The 18,937-nt window shown below is 41.8% G+C and overlaps 1 long non-coding RNA gene across 4 annotated transcripts in view; it reads right to left on the bottom strand.

Moving 5' to 3' along the window:
• Nucleotides 1-6,968: 6,968 nt before the first annotated feature.
• The window catches only part of LOC107765618 (uncharacterized), a 57,752-nt gene continuing 45,783 nt past the window's right edge, over nt 6,969-18,937 (bottom strand). The window contains exons 3-5 of one of the 4 annotated variants that reach the window (XR_012709708.1): nt 8,070-8,204; nt 7,850-7,976; nt 6,971-7,466 (exon numbers count right to left, since the gene is read on the bottom strand). This is a non-coding gene — a long non-coding RNA (uncharacterized LOC107765618). Of the gene's footprint in view, nt 7,467-7,849; nt 7,977-8,069; nt 8,205-18,937 lie in introns of all 4 variants that reach the window. The other 3 variants (XR_012709713.1, XR_012709709.1, XR_012709711.1) reach the window with 3 other exon arrangements.

Genomic DNA, 18,937 nt, shown 5'->3' with positions numbered 1-18,937 from the left:
TCATCAGTACTTTCAGAGGAAACACATAGAGAACCCGGTTCTCTATACAGTCTGGTGAACGCACAGTCTCTAACAAGTGGTATCAGAGCAGGTTCTTCCTATCAGGCTAACACCTAGGAAGGATCCTCATGGCGTCTCCACCAACTTTTGAAAGGAGAGAACCAAAGAAGGAAAAATACCTGGTACTTAAAGCTGCTAACAATGATTCGAGTGAGGAAGACAGTTACATGTCTTACTTAACCAAACAGTTTCAGAAGATGGTCAGAAGAAATGGAGAAGTGCTAGAAAGGGATAGCTCTAACAGATCAAAGAACAATGATCTTTGTTACAAGTGCAGAAAGGGTGGACACTTCATGAAAAATTGTCCTCTCTTGAAGCAAGAATTCTCCAAGAACTTCAAGAGAAAAAGATCAGTTGAATATGACTCAATTGTTGCTTTAATGGCTCGATCAGATGATGATAAAGACAATCACAACAAAGAGGTAAATTTCAGGGATGTTCAGAGAAATCTTAAATCCTATTCTCCAAGAAAGCTCATGTCTTTAGCTAATGTATTAATCAATGCATTTCATAGTCTTGTGGAGGATAGGGATTCTTTTACCTTAGAGTTAGCAGAATCTGAATAAACTAGAGTCGACTTAGTAGCTATTGTTACTGACCATAAGAAAACCATTGAAATTTTCAGAAAAGAAAAGAATGATCTTTTGGCAGAAATTACATACCTAAGGGAAACAATAGCGAAACCTGAGATTAAGTCATAACCTGAAAAATCTGGAAAAGGAAAGGAGATAGCCAGTGAGGAACACATTAGGCTTGAAAATGAGTTGAAAGCTGTTAGAACTAGGATATGTGGTAAACTCGAGAAAAATAAGCAGCTTCAAGCTAAATTGAAGAGAGTAAAATATGACCTTGAGAAATCTCTCAAGTGGACCTGGTCCTCAGATGTTGTCACTGCCATGTACTTCAAAAATAGTGGAAACATGTAGGGAATCGGGTTCCAAAAGGAGAAAACTCCTTACAACCCTCACAACAAGTACATCACAGTTCCTGATAATTGGTTGTGTACCCACTATGAGAACAATGGGCACTTCAAAGAAAATTGCTAGGCCAGGGCTCAATCTGTTCAGAAAAACAAAGTGACTACTGACAGAGGACCAGGTACCACTCGCAAGAAACCAATGTTGCCTGTATGGACTAGAAAAGCTCTTATCCATCCCTTCTATCATAACAAGGGACCCAAACTAGTTTGTGTTCCTAAATCTAACCCATAATTTAGATGTGCAGGGAACAGTGGGAGGAAGCGGGCTGCAATGGATCATGAACGATGGATGCTCAAAGCACATGAATGGAAATACTATGGATTTTCTCTCACTGAAAGCTCTGCAAGGAAGGAATGTACCCTTTGTAAAATGGAAAGAAGGGGTACATTCTAGGTATGGGGAAGAAAACAAGGTAGAAGTTTGTGTCTAAGCTGGTGATATGAGTTGCTTGAATGCATTTGATGATGATTGGAAGACTTGGCTTAAGGATTGGGGGATACAAGTCTCTCACTTCTAGAGATATTGATAAAGAAGAACCTAGTCCATGGTCTGTAAAATTCAAAGTTCAAGAACACAGAGCATGCAATTCCTATGGGAATGCTGAGCAGGAGTGAAAAGAGGTGCATGATCAGACCTCTCCTGAACAACACCCCCTATGAGTTGCTCAATGGAAGAAAACCAAAGATAACTCATCTAAGAACCTTTGGATGAAAATGCTATGTTCTCGACAACGGGAAGGACCAGCTTAGGAAGTTTGATGCAAAAATCCTTCTGGGATACTCCCCTCAAAGCATAGTCCACAAAATCTACAACAAAATGGCACATTGTGTGGAAGGAAGTGTTTATTTGCTATTCAACGAGACATCCTCCTCTAAAAAGGAGGAAACAGTGATGATTAAGATAATGAATCACTTTTGGTCCCTGGGAAATATCTGGAGTTTCAAATTGGAGGGTTGATTTGATGAGTAAGATGAAGGAGACAAGTGAAAGACAATGCAACATCCTCTTCTACTTCTCCAAAGGAACCTGGTACTTCCATCATTACCCCTGAAGCAGAAGAAAGAGTTGGAGATGCAGTGCAAGGGACTCCCCAAGTAACTGAACAAGGAGTGCAGGGAAATCCATTCAACTTACCCAGTTTCTCTACCAATCAATCTTCAGTCCCAAATTGGAAACACAAAAGCTCCCATTCACTTGATAATATAATTACCCCCTTAATTCTGGAGTTCAGAAAAGATCAAAAACTAGAAATTCCCTAGCCTTCTCAGCATTTATATCCCAAAAAGAACCCAAAAATACCAAGGAAGCCTTGTAGGATGCAGACTGGATTACTGAAATGCAAGAGGAACTACATCAACTTAAGAGAAACAAGGTATGGTACCTGGTACCACTACCCTCAGACAGAATCATCATAGGCACCAGGTAGGTATTCAGGAATGAGTTGGATGAACATGAAAATGCTACAAGGAACAAATCAAGGCTTGCTGTCCAAGGATTCAATCAAGAGGAAAGATTGACAATACATTGTCTTTGAAGAAACGGGGAAGGAACCTGCTCATTGATCAGATTTATGTGGATGACATCACATTTGGTTATATGAAAAATTTGCTAAACTCAAGGGAAGTGAGTTTGAAATGAGTACGATGGGGGAACTGAATGTCTTCCTGGGTCTTCAAGAGAAGCTGTCCATAAAAGGAACATATATCAGTCAGAAAAATGCATCAAAGAACTCTTGAAAAGGTTTGACATGGGAGCATGGAAATCATTGGATCTCTACTCTACCTTACTGCTAGCAGGCCAGACATTGTATTCAGTGTGGGATTACATGCAAGGTTCCAATCAAATCCTGAGGAATCTCATCTGAAGGCTGGTAAGAGAATTCTGAGATATTTTAAGGGCAAACAGAACCTAGTTCTGTACTATACTTCAGGTGACAATTTCAACCTTATTGGTTATGCTGACACTGATTATGCAGGTTATCTGGTGGACAAGAAAGGCACATCTGGAATGGCTCATTTCCTTGAATCATGTCTGCCTCGTGATGTGCTCATTCACTATGGATCAAGCAAAAATTGGAAGATTTTGGTGTATACATTGATTGTGTACCGCTTCTATGTGTCAACACCAGTGCTCTCAACATGGCAAAGACTCGGTTCTACACAAGAAAACCAAGCACACTGATGTTAGACACCATTTTCTCAGGGACAATGTGGAAAAGGGTCTTATTTGTATAAGATTTTGTTGCACGGAAGATCAAATTGCAGATATCTCCACAAAGCTCTGAGCAGGGAACACTTTGAAAAACAAGATGGCATTGGGATTACTTGAACCTAATTGAGAACCTGGTTCTGCTGACATGACTGTGATAGTCACACTAAGGTAAAATTGGCTAAAGTGTTTTCTGGCTAGGCCTAACTCACATCTATACTGTTGCAGGTAAACACGCATAATGATCATAGAAGCTAAAGGTATAGGGTTGAATTTTGGAGGAGAGCTGCTAAAACCCTTTTACAAAAACAGGTCAGGAACCTAGTTCCTGCACCGCAGGTTAGTAGTAATGTGTTTTTCGCATGCTTATTCTAACAAAAGGATAGAAAAATTAATTCAACTGCCACATCATCCGACTTTTCAGACCAGCAGTTCCCACTGTCTCCCTCTGCATCTCTTTAATTTTTTCACAACTTTCTACCACTTCCTTCACCATGGCCAACGAACAATCGTCTCCTTCTCCTGCCATCAACATCACTCCCATATCTCCATCTCCTTTAACACTACCACCAAAAACCCACTTCTTCACTATCCTTAATACTACTGTACCCATATTGGTTTCATCCTCATCTCTAGTCACTTCTACTCATTTGTCTCACGTCCATGTGTTACAAACCCTACTTCTCCTCTGTTCCTAAATCTCAGGGGGAAGAAACTCCATTCTTAGGGGATGAAAGGACTCTGGTGCTTTTTGAGTCTCCGGTTCATGATATTGTCATAGAAGAACCTAATGAAGAGCCTGATACTCTTTTAGCTGAAACAAACCAGGTGGTTGTCAAAAAAAAAGGGAATCTTTTGATTCTGCCTTGCAGAAGAGTAAGCAGAGTATTAAAAAAAAGAAGAAGAGGTTGATGAAATAGGGGGAAGCTGTGGTTGATGAACACACTCCAGTGGTTGAGGTTGATAAAGATGTTGTGGAGGAACCTAGTTCCTTAGTAAAAAGATCTACAAAAGGTTGTGGCTGAGAAAGATTTGTTTGAGGGTGACATTGATGTTGTTGCGAGCAGGAATGGGAAGTCTATTAAAATATCTAGAAAACAAAAGTGGGAAATTGTGGGACGACCTGGTTCAATGAAGACCATATGGCAGGTATGAGACAAGTTGTGGACTTAGGCCACTAGTGGAGAACCTGTGGGAGAAACTACTTGACTAACAGTTGTCTGCAACTACCCGCAGGGACTTAGCTCTCAAAATCATTGCTGCCTTCTCTTCCAAGCCTCCCTCTTCTAGTGCCCCCCAGGATCCTCTCAGTGGCCAGTTATCTTTTGCTCTAATGATTCTGTGGCTATTCTTTTTCTTTTTGTTTGTCTTTTTGTGATGGCATGTTGAATTTCACCGTACTGCTCATGTTGAAGCAGTCAAATTTCTTATCAATAAAATAGCTCTTCTTTTGCTTGTACAATGCGTGTTTTCCCTTTTGCTTCTCTTTTCTATCATAATTGTGTGCACATATGTGGCATGAGTTAGCTTTGTTGGACTTCTTTATGCCTTTTTGTCTGACTGTGTCTTTATGTTGATGCCAAAAAGGGGAAGAATAGAGTTAGGGGGAATATATGTCAGGGGGAAGAATAGAGTCAGGGGGAACATATGCAGTTGTCGGTACCTTATCTGGTTAAGTCAAATAGTCATCAATGTTCAAAAGTTTGTCATTATCAAAAAGGGGGAAATTGATGGGCTTAAAGTCTTTAAGCTATGTTTTGATGATCTAACAAACTTTCTATATGAAACCAGATAACAAACCAAGAATGATAGCAAAAAGTTAGGGGGAACATATGAGGAAACATGTGTAAGTAAGGGTATAAAGTCAGGGGGACTTGTGGTATCCTGTTATCCAATATGGTTCTCTAAACTCTAACTTCTTTGTCATCGTCAAAAAGGGAAAAATTGATGGGTTTTCAATATCATTGTCTTGTGTTTTGATGATCTAATAAACTTAATGTTAAGAACCACATAGGGAACCTGACTCACTTGATTACACTGCATCTAACGGATTCCAGCCAAATGTGAACTTGCTACAGCTTCAGGAAAGCTTCATAAGGTAGGAACCCAAACAAGGACCTGATATTCATGTGGGTTATTCACGGTAGTACAAAGTCAATTGGACACAGCTGGAAACGAAGATTCTGTCACACTACACTGTTTCCAGCGCCCACTCATTCTCTAATCAACTAAAGTACAATGATTCAAGTTACTCAACTCAAGATAATCTGGGAAGTGTGCAAAAGTACTAGATCAGGAACCTGATCCCTTGGTGCTCCCCTGACAAAAGTCCAAGTCAACTATACAGCTGGAACACAACTGCAGAAAGTGACTGTACGCAATTGTACAAAGAGGAACACAATAGGGAACTGGTCCCTTAGAGTTCTCTGACAAAAGTACAAGTCAACTATACAGCTGGAACGCAACTGAGTGATTGTCTGCAACTGTACAAAGAGGAACATAATAGGAACCTAGTGCCTTAGGGTTCTCTGATAGAAGTACAAGCCAACTATAGCTAGAAAGCAATTGCAGAAAGTGACTGCCTACAATAGTGCAGCAGACAGTGCAGCAGCCACTTTCCATTTAGATTGGACATCACCATTGAGATTGGACATCACCATTGAGATTGGACATCACTAAGGATGTCTTGTGTAGTATAAACCTTATGCAAGGCATAAGATTCAGGTTCAATGCTTGCAAAATCAGAAGAGGAAAATATTGTCTCAAGTGTTCAAGAACCTCTCTCAAGAACAAAGTTGTTGCAACCTCAAGGACTTGATCCGAGATTGATGATATCTTAAGTCCTTAGGGTTGTTGAGTCTTTGTTATGCGTTCTTCATTGTAAGTCCTATCCAGCTTTCTTAGAAGCATTGATTAGGTTGAGTCATAAGAAAAATCATTTGTAACCGTAGTGTGACAAAGTGGCTTGTGGTGGAAATATCACAAGTTAGTCAAAGCCTTTGTAGTCGTAGTGTGACAAAGTGACTTGTGGCAGAAATACCACAAGTTAGTCATATTCTTTGTAACTAGGATAGTTATAGAGTGGCTTGTGATGAGAGCATCATAAGTTAGTTGAATTCTCTGCAATAGAGTTATTGTAAAGTGTCTTGTAATATGGAGATTGCAAGTTAGTGAAGTTAAAAGCCTACAGGTGTAGGTCGTGGTTTTTTGATCCTCTTGTGTGGGATTTTTTCACGTAAAAATCCACGGCCTTATTTACATTCAGCTTTACTAGTATTCACTACAGAACCCGATAAAAGACCAGGTACTCCTCTATTTGGTGGACTCACACAAACTTAGCACTGTACCAAACTGATATAGGACCAGATCCCTATATAGTTTGGTTCATCAGTACTTTTAGAGGAAACACATAGAGAACTCGGTTCTCTATACAGTCTGGTGGACACACAATCTCTAACATATAGGATGCCTACATTTACATTAGTAGTGAACATGCAAAAAACTAGTATATAGGTTTACAATATGATAACTAGGGGCAGCTCTAGTGCAGTGGGACCGAGTTTACATGTACTTCATACTTTAAACGCGAACATAATTTATATAAAAAATATATTATAATTGCAATAAATAGTATATACAAACTTTAGAAACTAATATTTTAATACTAAAAATCTTAAAAATTGTATAGGTAAAACGTAAATCATAGATCTACCTATGATGGTAACTCCTCCAAAATTGAATTCGTGGAAACTGTATTTGCACTGTGAGTCTCTGAGCATACATGGTCTTTCATCGTGATTTGATACGTTAATTGGGATACAACCAGCTAGCTACTGGCTACATCTCAGACTCGCATCGATCAATCAAGAGGGCTGTTGTCATTCCTTTTTTCTTTTTGGTAAAGGAGATTGCATATACATAAATAATTACACTACAAAGTACTGATTACTTGGGGGATATTGCAATCCCCCTAAGACAGATATGTTTTGTTCCAACGTGTCGATATTACAAGATAAAATATTTATAGTTACTTTAGTTCCTAGGATGTCTGCCCAAAATAATTCATTTGCAAACACGGAGGAACTGGTAGCATTATTGTTCTTCCTAAAAAGCTTGTTTTTGCTCCTTCCTTTGCCAATGCATCAGCCACCCTATTCTGCTCCCGCCCCATTATAGCTGTGTTTCACTACTACTCTGGCCATCCTTTGGATCAACAACCTGCATTCACATATAATAGGATCATAAGTTCTATTCTATGTGATTAACATTCTTATTACCTCTGATGAATCTGTGGCAACTTCTAGTATCAAGCCATTTTGTTCTGCAATTTGGAGTCCCTTAAGCAAAGCTGTTAGTTTCGCAAGAGTGTTGGTAGTGTGTGGTATGTTTTATAGGTACCCAAGTATCCAATCACATTTGTGTGTCCTATACTCTATCAATTCCCCCTACCCCTAGGTTACCCTTAGTTGCACTATCAGTATTAAGTTTGTAATGCCCCCTCATGTAAGGCTCCCACTTAATCCTGGTAGGGATTGTGATAGGTTACAAGTACCCTGCACATAAGTACTTTACTTTGTAATTTGATGATCTAACAAACTTACCATCCAGAACCAGATAAGGAACCTGTTACACATTTACAAGACCTTGAGATCACAAAGTTCCAGGTTGGGATCTAGCCCTTGGGAAAGCAAGGTGAATGCTATTACTGAATCAAAGGACCTGCAAGAGCTGACCATAGAAGAGCTGGTTAGAAATCTGAAAACCTACGAGATGAAGAGGAAGATAGACAATGAAAGAAGAGAATCAAAGAAAGAAAAGAACCTGGTACTCAAAGCTGATAGCAATGACTCAAGTGAGGAAGAGTGGAAGGAACAGATGAGGGAACAGGTCCCTACCAGTTCCTAGAGAGACTATATAAAGTGAACGCTCCAGCAGGAAAGTTGCTGCATGCACACACTATTGTACAGAAACAGTGCAGCAGTCAAGTTTATGTGGAAGGATTTTTTTACCTACCTTGCTTACATCATTGTAAGTGATGTCACATAATTATAAATACAATAAAGGAAGGTAAAATAACTTACTTTGTGAGAGAACCATATAAAGGACCTGAAGCATACCTGGTACAATCATTCAAGTTAATCGACTCAAGATAATCTGGGCAGTGTGCCTTTAGACTCACAAGAACCAGATTGGGGACTCGATACCTTGGTGTTCCCCTGACAGAAGTATAAGTCAATAGTACAACTGGAAAGCAACTACAGAAAGTGACTGCATGTAACTGTACACGCAACAGTGTAGCAGACAGTGCAGCAGTCACTTCCCATTAAGAAGAGGCATGTACTAACCAAGATTTGACATCACTAAGGTGATGTCTTTTGTAATATAAACCTGGTGCAAGACACAAGGCATCCCTCTCCAAGACTTGCAAAATCAGAAACGAAAATCCTCTCTCAAGTGCTTGCCAGAACCTCTCTCAGGAACAAAGTTGTTGCAACCTCAAGGACCGGATCCAAGATTGAAGATATCTTAAGTCCTTAGGTTTGTTGAGTCTTTGTTAATTGTTCTTCATTGTAACTCCTATCTTGCTTTCTTAGAAGCTATTTTTAGGAAACCCAAAATCCGTAAACTCTCCAGTTTATGTTGTGACTAGGTGTAGTCATAAGTTAAAGTCTTTGTAACTAGAGAGTTACAAAGTGGCTTGTAATAGTTTTATTACAAGTTAGAGTGATTAAAGTCTTTGTCACTAGAGAGTGACAAAGTGGCTTGTGGTGAGAGTATCACAAGTTAGTCAAAGTCTTTGTAACTAGAGAGTCACAAAGTGGCTTGTGGTGAGAGTACCACAAGTTAGTTGAGTTGAATCCTTTGTAATAGAGTTATTACAAAGTGGCTTATAATAGGGGTTTACAAGTTAGTGAAGTTAAAGCCTACAAGCGCCATGGTTTTTGTCCCCTTGAGTTATGATTTTTCCACATAAAAATCCTCTGTGTTCTTTATTTACTGCCAAGTTACTGTGGGAACAAATAGAGAACCCGATTCCCTATACTGGCTGGTTTTATAGTCTGTTACTTACAGTGGGAACTTATAGAGAATCTTGTTCTCTATACAGTGGGAACTTATCATGTGTCTCATTTACATACTTGTTCAGTAGTTAGCACTGTACCAAACTGATATAAGACCAGATCGCTATACAGTTTGGTTCATTAGTATTTCTTAGTAGAAACTCATAGAGGACCAGGTAATCTATTGTTTGGTGGACTCGTACAAACTAACAATTAGTATCAAAGCAAGTTCTTTCTAAAAGGTTAACACCTAGAAAGGATCTACATGACTGCTCCACCAAACTTCGAGGAAAGTCAATCAACCAATAGACCACAAAGATTTCAGAAGATGATTTGCAAAAATGGTGGGATCCCAAAGAAAGAAAGTTCCAGCAGGAATTTCAAAGGAAATGGTTGTTGTCAGAAGTGCGGAAAACCATGGCATTTCATCAAAGAATGCCCATTTCTTAAACAAAAGCATTGCAAACACAATGCTGACAAGTAGTAAAAAGGGACTCGGTTCCTGACAAGCAATTCAGCCGAAAAAATGCAGCTAACAATGTTGTGAAGCAAGCTCTTGCTGTATGGAGAGACTCCTCTAGTGAATCAGGAGAGTAACCAGATGCAGAAAGTAGCTCCATAATAGCAGTGCAAAATGAAGCAAAGGAATATGATTCACTATTTGTATTGATGGCTCAGTCCGATGAGGATGAAGATGATGACAATGATGAGGTAAATTTCAGGGATGTTCAGAGAAATATGAAGTCCTACTCTTCGAAGAAATTGATATCATTAGAAAATGTTCTAATTGATACATATTATAGTTTTGTTAATTATAATGATGCCCTAATTATAGAGTTATGAGATGCTGAACAATCTAGAGATGATTTGATGGTAGTGGTTTTTGACAAAAAGAAAACCATAGAGAACCTTAGCAAAGAAAAGATTACTCTAGTAGAGAAAATTGCAGCTACTGAGCAAGAAAGGATGATATGGTAGTTTCCATTGAAGATATAAGGGAACAAGTGGAAGAAGTAACTAGAGAACACAACTTGTTGAAAAAGTAAACCAAAAAGTGAGCTTAAGAAAGTTAAAACAAGTCTTATTGCTGAGCTTGAAAAGAATAGATTACTTCAGAAGGATTTAAAAAAGGTTAAAAATGATCTTGATAAGTCACTTAAATAGACCCAGTCCCCTAATGTACTAACGTCTATGTACAGGAGTAATGATGGAAACAGGCAAGGCATCGGGTTCCAAAAGGCTAAAACCTCCTATAATCCCCATAAAAAGTATGTAATTGTGGCTGATAATAGGTTGTGCACTCACTGTGGTCAAACTGGTCATTACAAGGACTCTTGTAAAGTTAAAATTCAGTCATTACAGAAAAATAAAGTATGATGACCCGGCCAGTCGTCTCATGAGTTACCGCTCTGTTTCCCCCATTTCTGTTTCTTATTCTTTGTTCAGCTATATTTTGTGCTACCGAGTTGGTTGGTTCAGGTTCGGAGAGGTTTTGGTAAGGTTTGAGATACTTAGTCTCTTTTGTGGAAGCTTAAGTTGGAAAAGTCAACCGAATGATGACTTATATGTTAAAGGGCTTGAATGTGAGTTCTGGTGGTTTGGACAGCTTCGGGAGGTGATTTGGGACTTAGGAGCATGATCGGAATGTGTTTTGGAGGTCCGGAGTAGATTTAGGCTTGAATTTGCGAAATTGGACTTTTGGCGTTTTCCGGTTGATAGGTGAGATTTTGATATAGGGGTCGGAATGGAATTTCAGAAGTTGCAGTAGTTCCGTTGTGTCATTTGGGATGTGTGTGCAAAATTTCAGGTCATTCAGATGTGGTTTGGTAGACTTTTTGATCAAAAGCGTAATTTAGAAGATTTAGGAATTCTTAGGCTTGAATCCGATGCGAATTCGGTGTTTTGATGTTGTTTTGAGCATTCCAAAGATTGGAACAAGTTTGAATGATGTTATGGGATATGTTGGCATGTTTGGTTGAGGTCTCGAGGGCCTCGGGTGAGTTTCGGGTGGGCAATCGGACCATTTCATGTTGCGAAGGATTGCAGAAAAACTATTGTGCATGTTGCAGACAATTGGCCTTCGCGTTCGCGAGTAGGCCCTCGCGTTCACGAAGGGTTAGCAGGTGAGGCTAAAATGGCCTTTGTGTTCGTGAGGGAGGTCCCGCGTTCGTGCAGGGCTGGGCCATTGAGCTACGCATTCGCGAGAAGGGGAGCCACGTTCGCGAAGGTTAGAGTCAAGAAGCAACGCGTTCGCGAGAGGTTAGACGCGTTCGCGAAGGAGGAAAATGTGGTCAACGTCAGTTTGTGCTTCGCGAACGCGAGGCTTTGACCGTGTTCGCGAAAAAGGTTTTGAATGCCTTGGCAGAATGTTTAAATAGCCATTGTCCATGATTTTGGGGCTAACTTCCACCATTTTTGGGCAATTTTGAATCTTTTTGAAGAGGATTGAAGAGGGATTCAAGGGGGAACACTTGAAGGTAAGATTTATGGAATTAATACTCGATCCTAATGTGATTTCTACCAAATTAATCATGGAATTTAAGCCTAATATTGAAGAACTAGGGCTTGTAATTGGAGACCAAAAATTAAGGATCTGAGGGATCATTTGAGTTTGGATTTTGGTGATTTTGATATAAATGAACTCGGGGAGTGATAAGGATTCTATTATTGTAATTTTTATCGGAATCTGAGACGTGGCCTCAGGGGTCGGGTTTGGCCAATTTCGGGATTTGTGTTGTAATTTGATTTCTTTCTAGTGGGCTTTGTTCCCTTAGCATATTTTGATGGTTTTGCACTGATTTTAGTTAGATTTGGAGCATTCGGAGGTCGATTCGAGAGGCAAAAGCAGCGCGGGCTAGAGATTTAGACCGGATAAAGGTGAGTAATGATTGTACATGTTGTCCTGAGGGTATGAAACCCCGGATTTCACATCGTTGTGCTATATTGAGGTGACGCACATGCTAAATGACGAGCGTGGGGTCGTGCACCGTTGGGGATTGTGACTTAGTCCATCTCGAATGACTGTTTTACCGCGTATTTGACTGAAAATTGTTTGCTATCATCATGTTTTGGGTTGAATGCCATATTTGGGCCTCGTGCCAACTATTTGGACCCTTAGAGGATTTTTACTGATATTTCCTCATTGTTTTGACTTTATACTTGTACTCAGTAATGCTATATTCTATTGTTTTCATAACTCAGCCATGTTTACTCTATTTTAACACATTAAATGATATTCTAAATGATAATTTGAGCTGAGCATCATGTTTTACTGTTGCCCGAGTGGCTTATGAGGTTCTAACTAAGTAAGGCCGAGGGCATGTATTGTGAGGATACACTGATTTATGATTATGAGGCCGAGGGCTTGAGATTGTACGCCACGAGGTGGCTTGTCGATATGAGGCCGAGAGCCTACTGATTATGCCACGAGATGGCATGATATTGTGCTTGGGTCATAAAGGGCCCCTCCCGGAGTCTGTACACCCCCAGTGAGAGCGGGTACCTCTTGTGATATCATATATAGCCCGAGGGGCTGGTGTTATTCTATGATATTGCCCGAGGGGCAGATTCTATTGACATTGTGCCCGAGGGGCGTACTTTTATATGTTTATCTGTTCTAGCTGCTTTTCATTTAATTTTTTAACTATTAAAAAAGGTGTTTTAAAGCAGCTTCTTCTAAACTAAGGTGTCTTTATATGTTTTCACTGTTTTATTGCTTTTACTGTTTCTTTATAGCATGTTGATGTGCTTTTACGTGATTTCTTATCGCTCAGCCTTCATTTATTGTTATTACTCACTGAGTTGGAGTACTCACTTTACTCCTTGCACCCTGTGTGCAGATTCAGGCGCTTCAGGTCCCGCTAGCGAGTGTTGATTCTTCCAGTTCAGGCGGATTCGGAGATTAACTAGGTAGCTGCTCGGTGTTGGTAGCCCAGTGCTTCTCCCTCTATCTTATTTTCTCCTATTTTAGTTCTGTAATAGACTATGTCGACCCTTCCTATTTTTAATCATCTAGTAGATGCTCATGATTGGTGACACCTCGATGTCGGGCTATGTCTATTCCATAATTGTATTGTTTCACCTTATTTTGGGATTATTGTTATGTTAAAGACTTAATTTCTATTATTCTTATTGCTTAAAATGAATTAGGAGTGTGCCAGCTGGCCTTCTCTTCACGAGAGGCGCCATCACGACCGGGTCTGGGTTTAGGGTCGTGACAAGTTGGTATCAGAGCCTAGGTTACATAGGTCTCACGAGTCATGAGCAGGTTTAGTAGAGTCTTGCAGATCGGTACGGAACCTTTAGGAAAAACTTCATATTCTTGAAATTCTTGTCGTGCGAATCTATTGATCCGAGTACTAAACTTTTGTTATTCTATTCTCTCACAGATGGTGAGGATGCGTGCTACCGATCAGGATAGACGACCACCAGTACCACCAGCTGTGGCCACTAGAGGCCAAGGACGTAGTCATGGTCGTAGTAAGTGCGGGTGTGGCCTGCACAACAGCTAGGGTAGCACCTGCAGATCCAGTTGTGGACGCTCCTACAGCACCAATTGTGCCCATTGTGATTCCGGGTCTTTAGGAGGCCTTGGCTCAGATTCTATCAGTATGCACTGGCCTAGCTCAGGCGGTTTCAGTTACTATAACCGTCGCTACTTCTCAGGCCGGGGGAGGCACTCAGACTCTCGCCGCTCGCACACCTGAGTAGGTCGTGCAGGGACTTCAGACACCGGGGGCATATCCAGCCCAGCCGGTTGCAGCGGCTCAGGACTATGTAGCTCCTGCCATGCCAGAGGACAAGCAGCGTAAATTGGAGAGGTTTGTTAAATTTCAGCCTCCGACTTTAAGTGGTGCAGAGGGAGAGGATGCACAGGGTTTCTTGGACAAGTGTCAGAGGATGCTTCGCACAGCGGGAATTCTGGAGACCAGCGGGGTTGCTTTCACTACTTTTTAGTTTTCTAGAGCTATCTTCACTTGGTGGGAGGCTTATGAGAGGTGTAGGCCTATTGGTGCAGCACCTCTTACCTGGTAGTAGTTGTCCATTCTCTTTCTAGAGAAGTATGTGTCGCAGTCTCGTAGAGAGGAGCTGCGCAGGCAGTTTGAGTGGTTGCGTCAGGGAGAGATGACTGTGATGCAGCATGAGATGAGGTTCTCCGAGTTAGCTCGTCATGCTATTTGGTTGGTTTTGACAGATAGAGAGAGGATTAGGAGGTTTGTGGATGGCCTCACTTATCAGCTTTGTATTCTCATGACCAGGGAGAGGGTGTCTAGTGCTACTTTTGAGGAGGTTGTTGACATTGCTCGTGAGATTGAGTCAGTTCGTTGCCAGGAGCGAGATGAGAGGGAGGGCAAGAGGCCTCAAGGATCTGATAGTTATGGTGGTGCTCCTTCGAGAGGTTAGTTTCAGCACGGCAGAGGCCGTTGATTCAGGCATGCTCAGCCAGCTCGCCCAGGTTATCGTAGGGCATCATCGGGTCATGGTTCTCACAATTCTCATCAGGGCCAGTCATCACTTAGTGTACTTCCAGCTCAGAGTTCGTCTCGTGCTCTATTAGTTTAGGGCTCTTTTGTGTCAGGTGCATCTGCTAGTCATTCCAGTGTTAGGGGTTCCATTCAGTCCCCGTCTCTAGCGCCCGGGAGTTGCTATGAGTGTGGAGAGATGGGTCATATATGGAGGCAGTATCCTCGTCGTCTTACGGGTTCATCTCAGCAGAGGAGTCAGCCATCGGCTTCAGTACTAGTTACTTCACCACCACCCACCCAGTCAGCTAGGGGTGGAGGTCAGTCAGCTATGGGTTGCCCTAGAGGGGGAGGTCGATCAGGTGGCGGTCAGGCCCATTTCTATACACTTCCAGCTAGACCCAATGCTATTACTTCAGATGCTGTTATTACAAGTAGTGTCTCAGTCTGCCACAGAGATGCTTCTATATTATTTGATCCTGGTTCCACCTTTTCTTATGTGTCATCATACTTTGCTCGTTATTTGGATATGCCCCGTGAGTCTCTTGTTTCATCTGTTCATGTATCTACTCCGACGGGAAATACTATTGTTGTAGACCGTGTGTACCGGTCGTGTGTGGTGACTATTGGGGGTCTGGAGACCCGAGTGGATATGTTGTTATTGTGTATGGTAGACTTTGATGTTATTTTGGGCATGGATTGGATATCTTCGTGTCATGTTATTCTGGACTGTCATGCTAAGACAGTGACATTGGCTATACCGGGTGTGCCACGGATTGAGTGGCGAGGTTTGACTGATTATGTTCCTAGTAGGGTAATCTCATTCTTGAAGGCCCAGAGTATGGTTGGGAAGGGTTGTCTTTCGTATCTAGCCTTTGTGAGGGATGTCGGTACAGAGACTCCCAGTATTGATTCTGTTCCAGTTGTGAGGGGGTTTCCCGATGTGTTTCCTGCAGACCTGTCGGGCATGCCACCAGATAGGGATATTGATTTTGGCACTGACCTGGTGCTGGGCACTCAACCCATTTCTATTTTGACGTATCATATGGCACCAGCGGAATTGAAGGAGTTAAAGGAGCAGCTTCAGGAACTCCTTGATTAGGGGTTCATTCGGCCTAGTGTTTCACCGTGGGGTGCGCTAGTTCTATTTGTGAAGAAGAAGGATGGTACTATGAGGATGTGCATTGATTATAGGCAGTTAAACAAAGTAACAATTAAGAACAAGTATCCTTTGCCTCGCATTGATGATTTATTCGACCAGCTTAAGGGAGCGAGAGTGTTCTCCAAGATTGATCTCCGCTCAGGTTATCACCAGTTGAAGATCAGGGACTCAGATATTCTTAAGATAGCTTTTAGGACCCGATATGGTCATTATGAGTTCTGGTGATGTCTTTTAGGCTGACCAATGCCCCAGCAACGTTCATGCATTTGATGAACAACGTGTTCCGGCCTAATATCGACTCGTTTGCCATAGTCTTCATTGATGATATTTTGGTGTATTCGCGTAGTCAGGAGGAGCATATAGAGCATTTGAGAGTTGTGTTGCAGAGATTGAGAGAGGAGAAGTTTTATGCAAAGTTCTCCAAGTGTGATTTTAATTTGGCTCAGTTCAGTGGCTTTTTGAGGCACGTGGTGTCTAGCGAGGGTATTCAGGTTGATCCGAAGAATATAGAGGCAGTTCAGAGTTGCCGCAGACCGTCCTCAGCCATAGAGATTCGTAGCTTTCTTGGTTTGGTGGGTTATTACCGCCGGTTTGTTCAGGGATTCTCATCTACCGCATCTCCCTTGACCAAGTTGACTCAGAAGGGTGCTTCATTTGTATGGTCGGATGAGTGTGAGGAGAGCTTTCAGAAGCTCAAGACAGCCTTGAACACAGCTCCAGTGTTAGTTTTCCATCAGCTTCATATTCATATACCGTGTATTGTGATGCTTCGAGAGCTGACATTGGGTGTATATTAATGCACGAGGGTAGAGTTATTGCTTATGCTTCTCATCAGTTGAAGCCCCATGAGAAAAACTACCCAGTTCATAATTTGGAGTTGGCTACCATTGTTCACGCGTTGAAGATTTGGAGGCATTACTTGTATGGTGTGTCTTGTGAGGTGTTTACGGATCATCATAGCCTCCAGCACTTGTTCAAGAAAAAGGATCTCAATTTGAGGTAGCGGAGATGGTTGGAGTTGCTAAAGGATTATGATATCACTATATTGTACCATCCGGGGAATGGTGGACGATGTTTTGAGCCGAAAGGAAGTGAGTATTGGGAGTTTGGCATATATTCTAGTTGGGGAGAGACCTCTTGCAGTTGATGTTTAGGGCTTGGCCAATCGGTTTGTAAGGTTATATATTTCGGAGCCTAGTTGGGTATTGGCTTGTGTGATTTCTCGGTCTTCTTTATATGATCGCATCAGAGAGGGCAGTATAATGATCCTCATTTGCTTGTCCTTAAGGACAGAGTTTAGCATGATGATGCCAGAGATGTGACTATTGGTGATGATGGGGTGTTGAGGATGCAGGGTCGGATATGTGTGCCCAATGTAGATGCTCTTCGGGAGTTGATTCTAGAGGAGGCCCATAGCTCGCGGTATTCCATTCATCCGGGTGCCGCGAAGATGTATCAGGATCTGAGATAGCATTATTGGTGGAGGAGAATGAAGAAGGACATTGTGTGATTTGTAGCTCGGTGTCTCAATTGTCATCAGGTGAAATACGAGCATCAGAGACCGGGTGGCTTGTTTCAGCAGATAGATATTCCAGAGTGGAAGTGGGAAAGGATCACCATAAACTTTGTAGTTGGGCTTCCATGAACTTTGAAGAAGTTCGATGCTCTTTAGGTGATTGTGGATCGGCTTACCAAGTCCGCGCACTTTATTCCTATGTGTACTACCTATTCTTCAAAGCGGTTGGCAGAGATCTATATCTGGGAGATTTTTCGTTTGCATGGTATCCCAGTTTCCATCATTTCAGATAGGGGCACTCAGTTTACTTCGCAGTTTTGGAGGTCTGTGCAGCGAGAGTTGGGTACTCAGGTTGAGTTGAGCACAGCTTTTCAACCTCAGATGGATGGACAGTTCAAGCGTACTATTCAGATATTGGAGGACATGTTGCATGCTTGTGTCATTGATTTCGGAGGGTCATGGGATCAGTTTCTACCACTCGCAGAGTTTGCTTATAACAACAGCTACCAGTCGATTATTCAGATGGCTCCATATGAGGCTTTTTATGGGAGACAGTGTAGATCTCTAGTTGGTTGGTTTGAGCTGGGTGAGGCTATTGGGGACAGACTTGGTGCAGGATGCTTTAGAAAAGGTGAAGGTAATTCAGGAGAGGCTTCGTACAGCACAATCGAGACAAAAGAGTTATACGGACAGGAAGATTCAAGATGTGTCCTACATGGTTGGTGAGAAGGTTCTGTTGAAGGTTTCGCCCATGAAGGGTGCTATGAGGTTTGGGAATAAGGGTAAATTGAGTCCTCGATTCATTGGGCCTTTTGAGGTGCATCGGAGGATTGGGGAGGTGTCTTATGAGCTTGCTTTGCCACCCAGCTTGTCGAGTGTGCATCCGGTATTTCATGTTTCTATGCTCTGAAAGTATATTGGGGATCCGTCTCATGTTTTGGATTTCATCACAGTTCAGTTAGATGATAATTCGACTTATGATGTGGAGCCAACAGCTATTTTGGAGCGTCAGGTTTGAAAGTTGAGATCAAAGGATATAGCTTCAGTGAAAGTGCAGTGGAGAGGTCGGCCCATGGAGTAGGCTACTTGGGAAACTGAGCGGGAGATGCGAAGCAGATATCCTCACCTGTTTGAAGTTTCGGGTATGTTTCTTGACTCGTTTGAGGACGAACGTTTGTTTAAGAGGGGGAGGATGTGACGACCCGGCCAGTCGTCTCATGAGTTACCGCTCTTTTTCCCCCATTTTTGCTTCTTATTTCCTTGTTCAGTTGTATCTTGTGTTACCGGGTTGGTTGGTTTGTGTTCAGAGAGGTTTTGGTAAGGTTTGAGACACTTAGTCTCTTTTGAGGAAGCTTAAGTTGGAAAAGTCAACCGGATGTTGACTTATGTGTTAAGGGACTCGGATGTGAGTTCTAATGGTTCGGACAGCTTCGGGAGGTGATTTGGGACTTAGGAGCATGATCAGAATGTGTTTTGGAGGTCCAGAGTAG

The sequence above is a fragment of the Nicotiana tabacum genome, chromosome 5 (genome assembly GCF_000715075.1).
Source record: "Nicotiana tabacum cultivar K326 chromosome 5, ASM71507v2, whole genome shotgun sequence".
NCBI lineage: Eukaryota > Viridiplantae > Streptophyta > Magnoliopsida > Solanales > Solanaceae > Nicotiana > Nicotiana tabacum.
The sequence above is the reverse complement of the archived record's forward strand: the minus strand, read 5'-3'. Positions and strand labels throughout refer to the sequence as shown.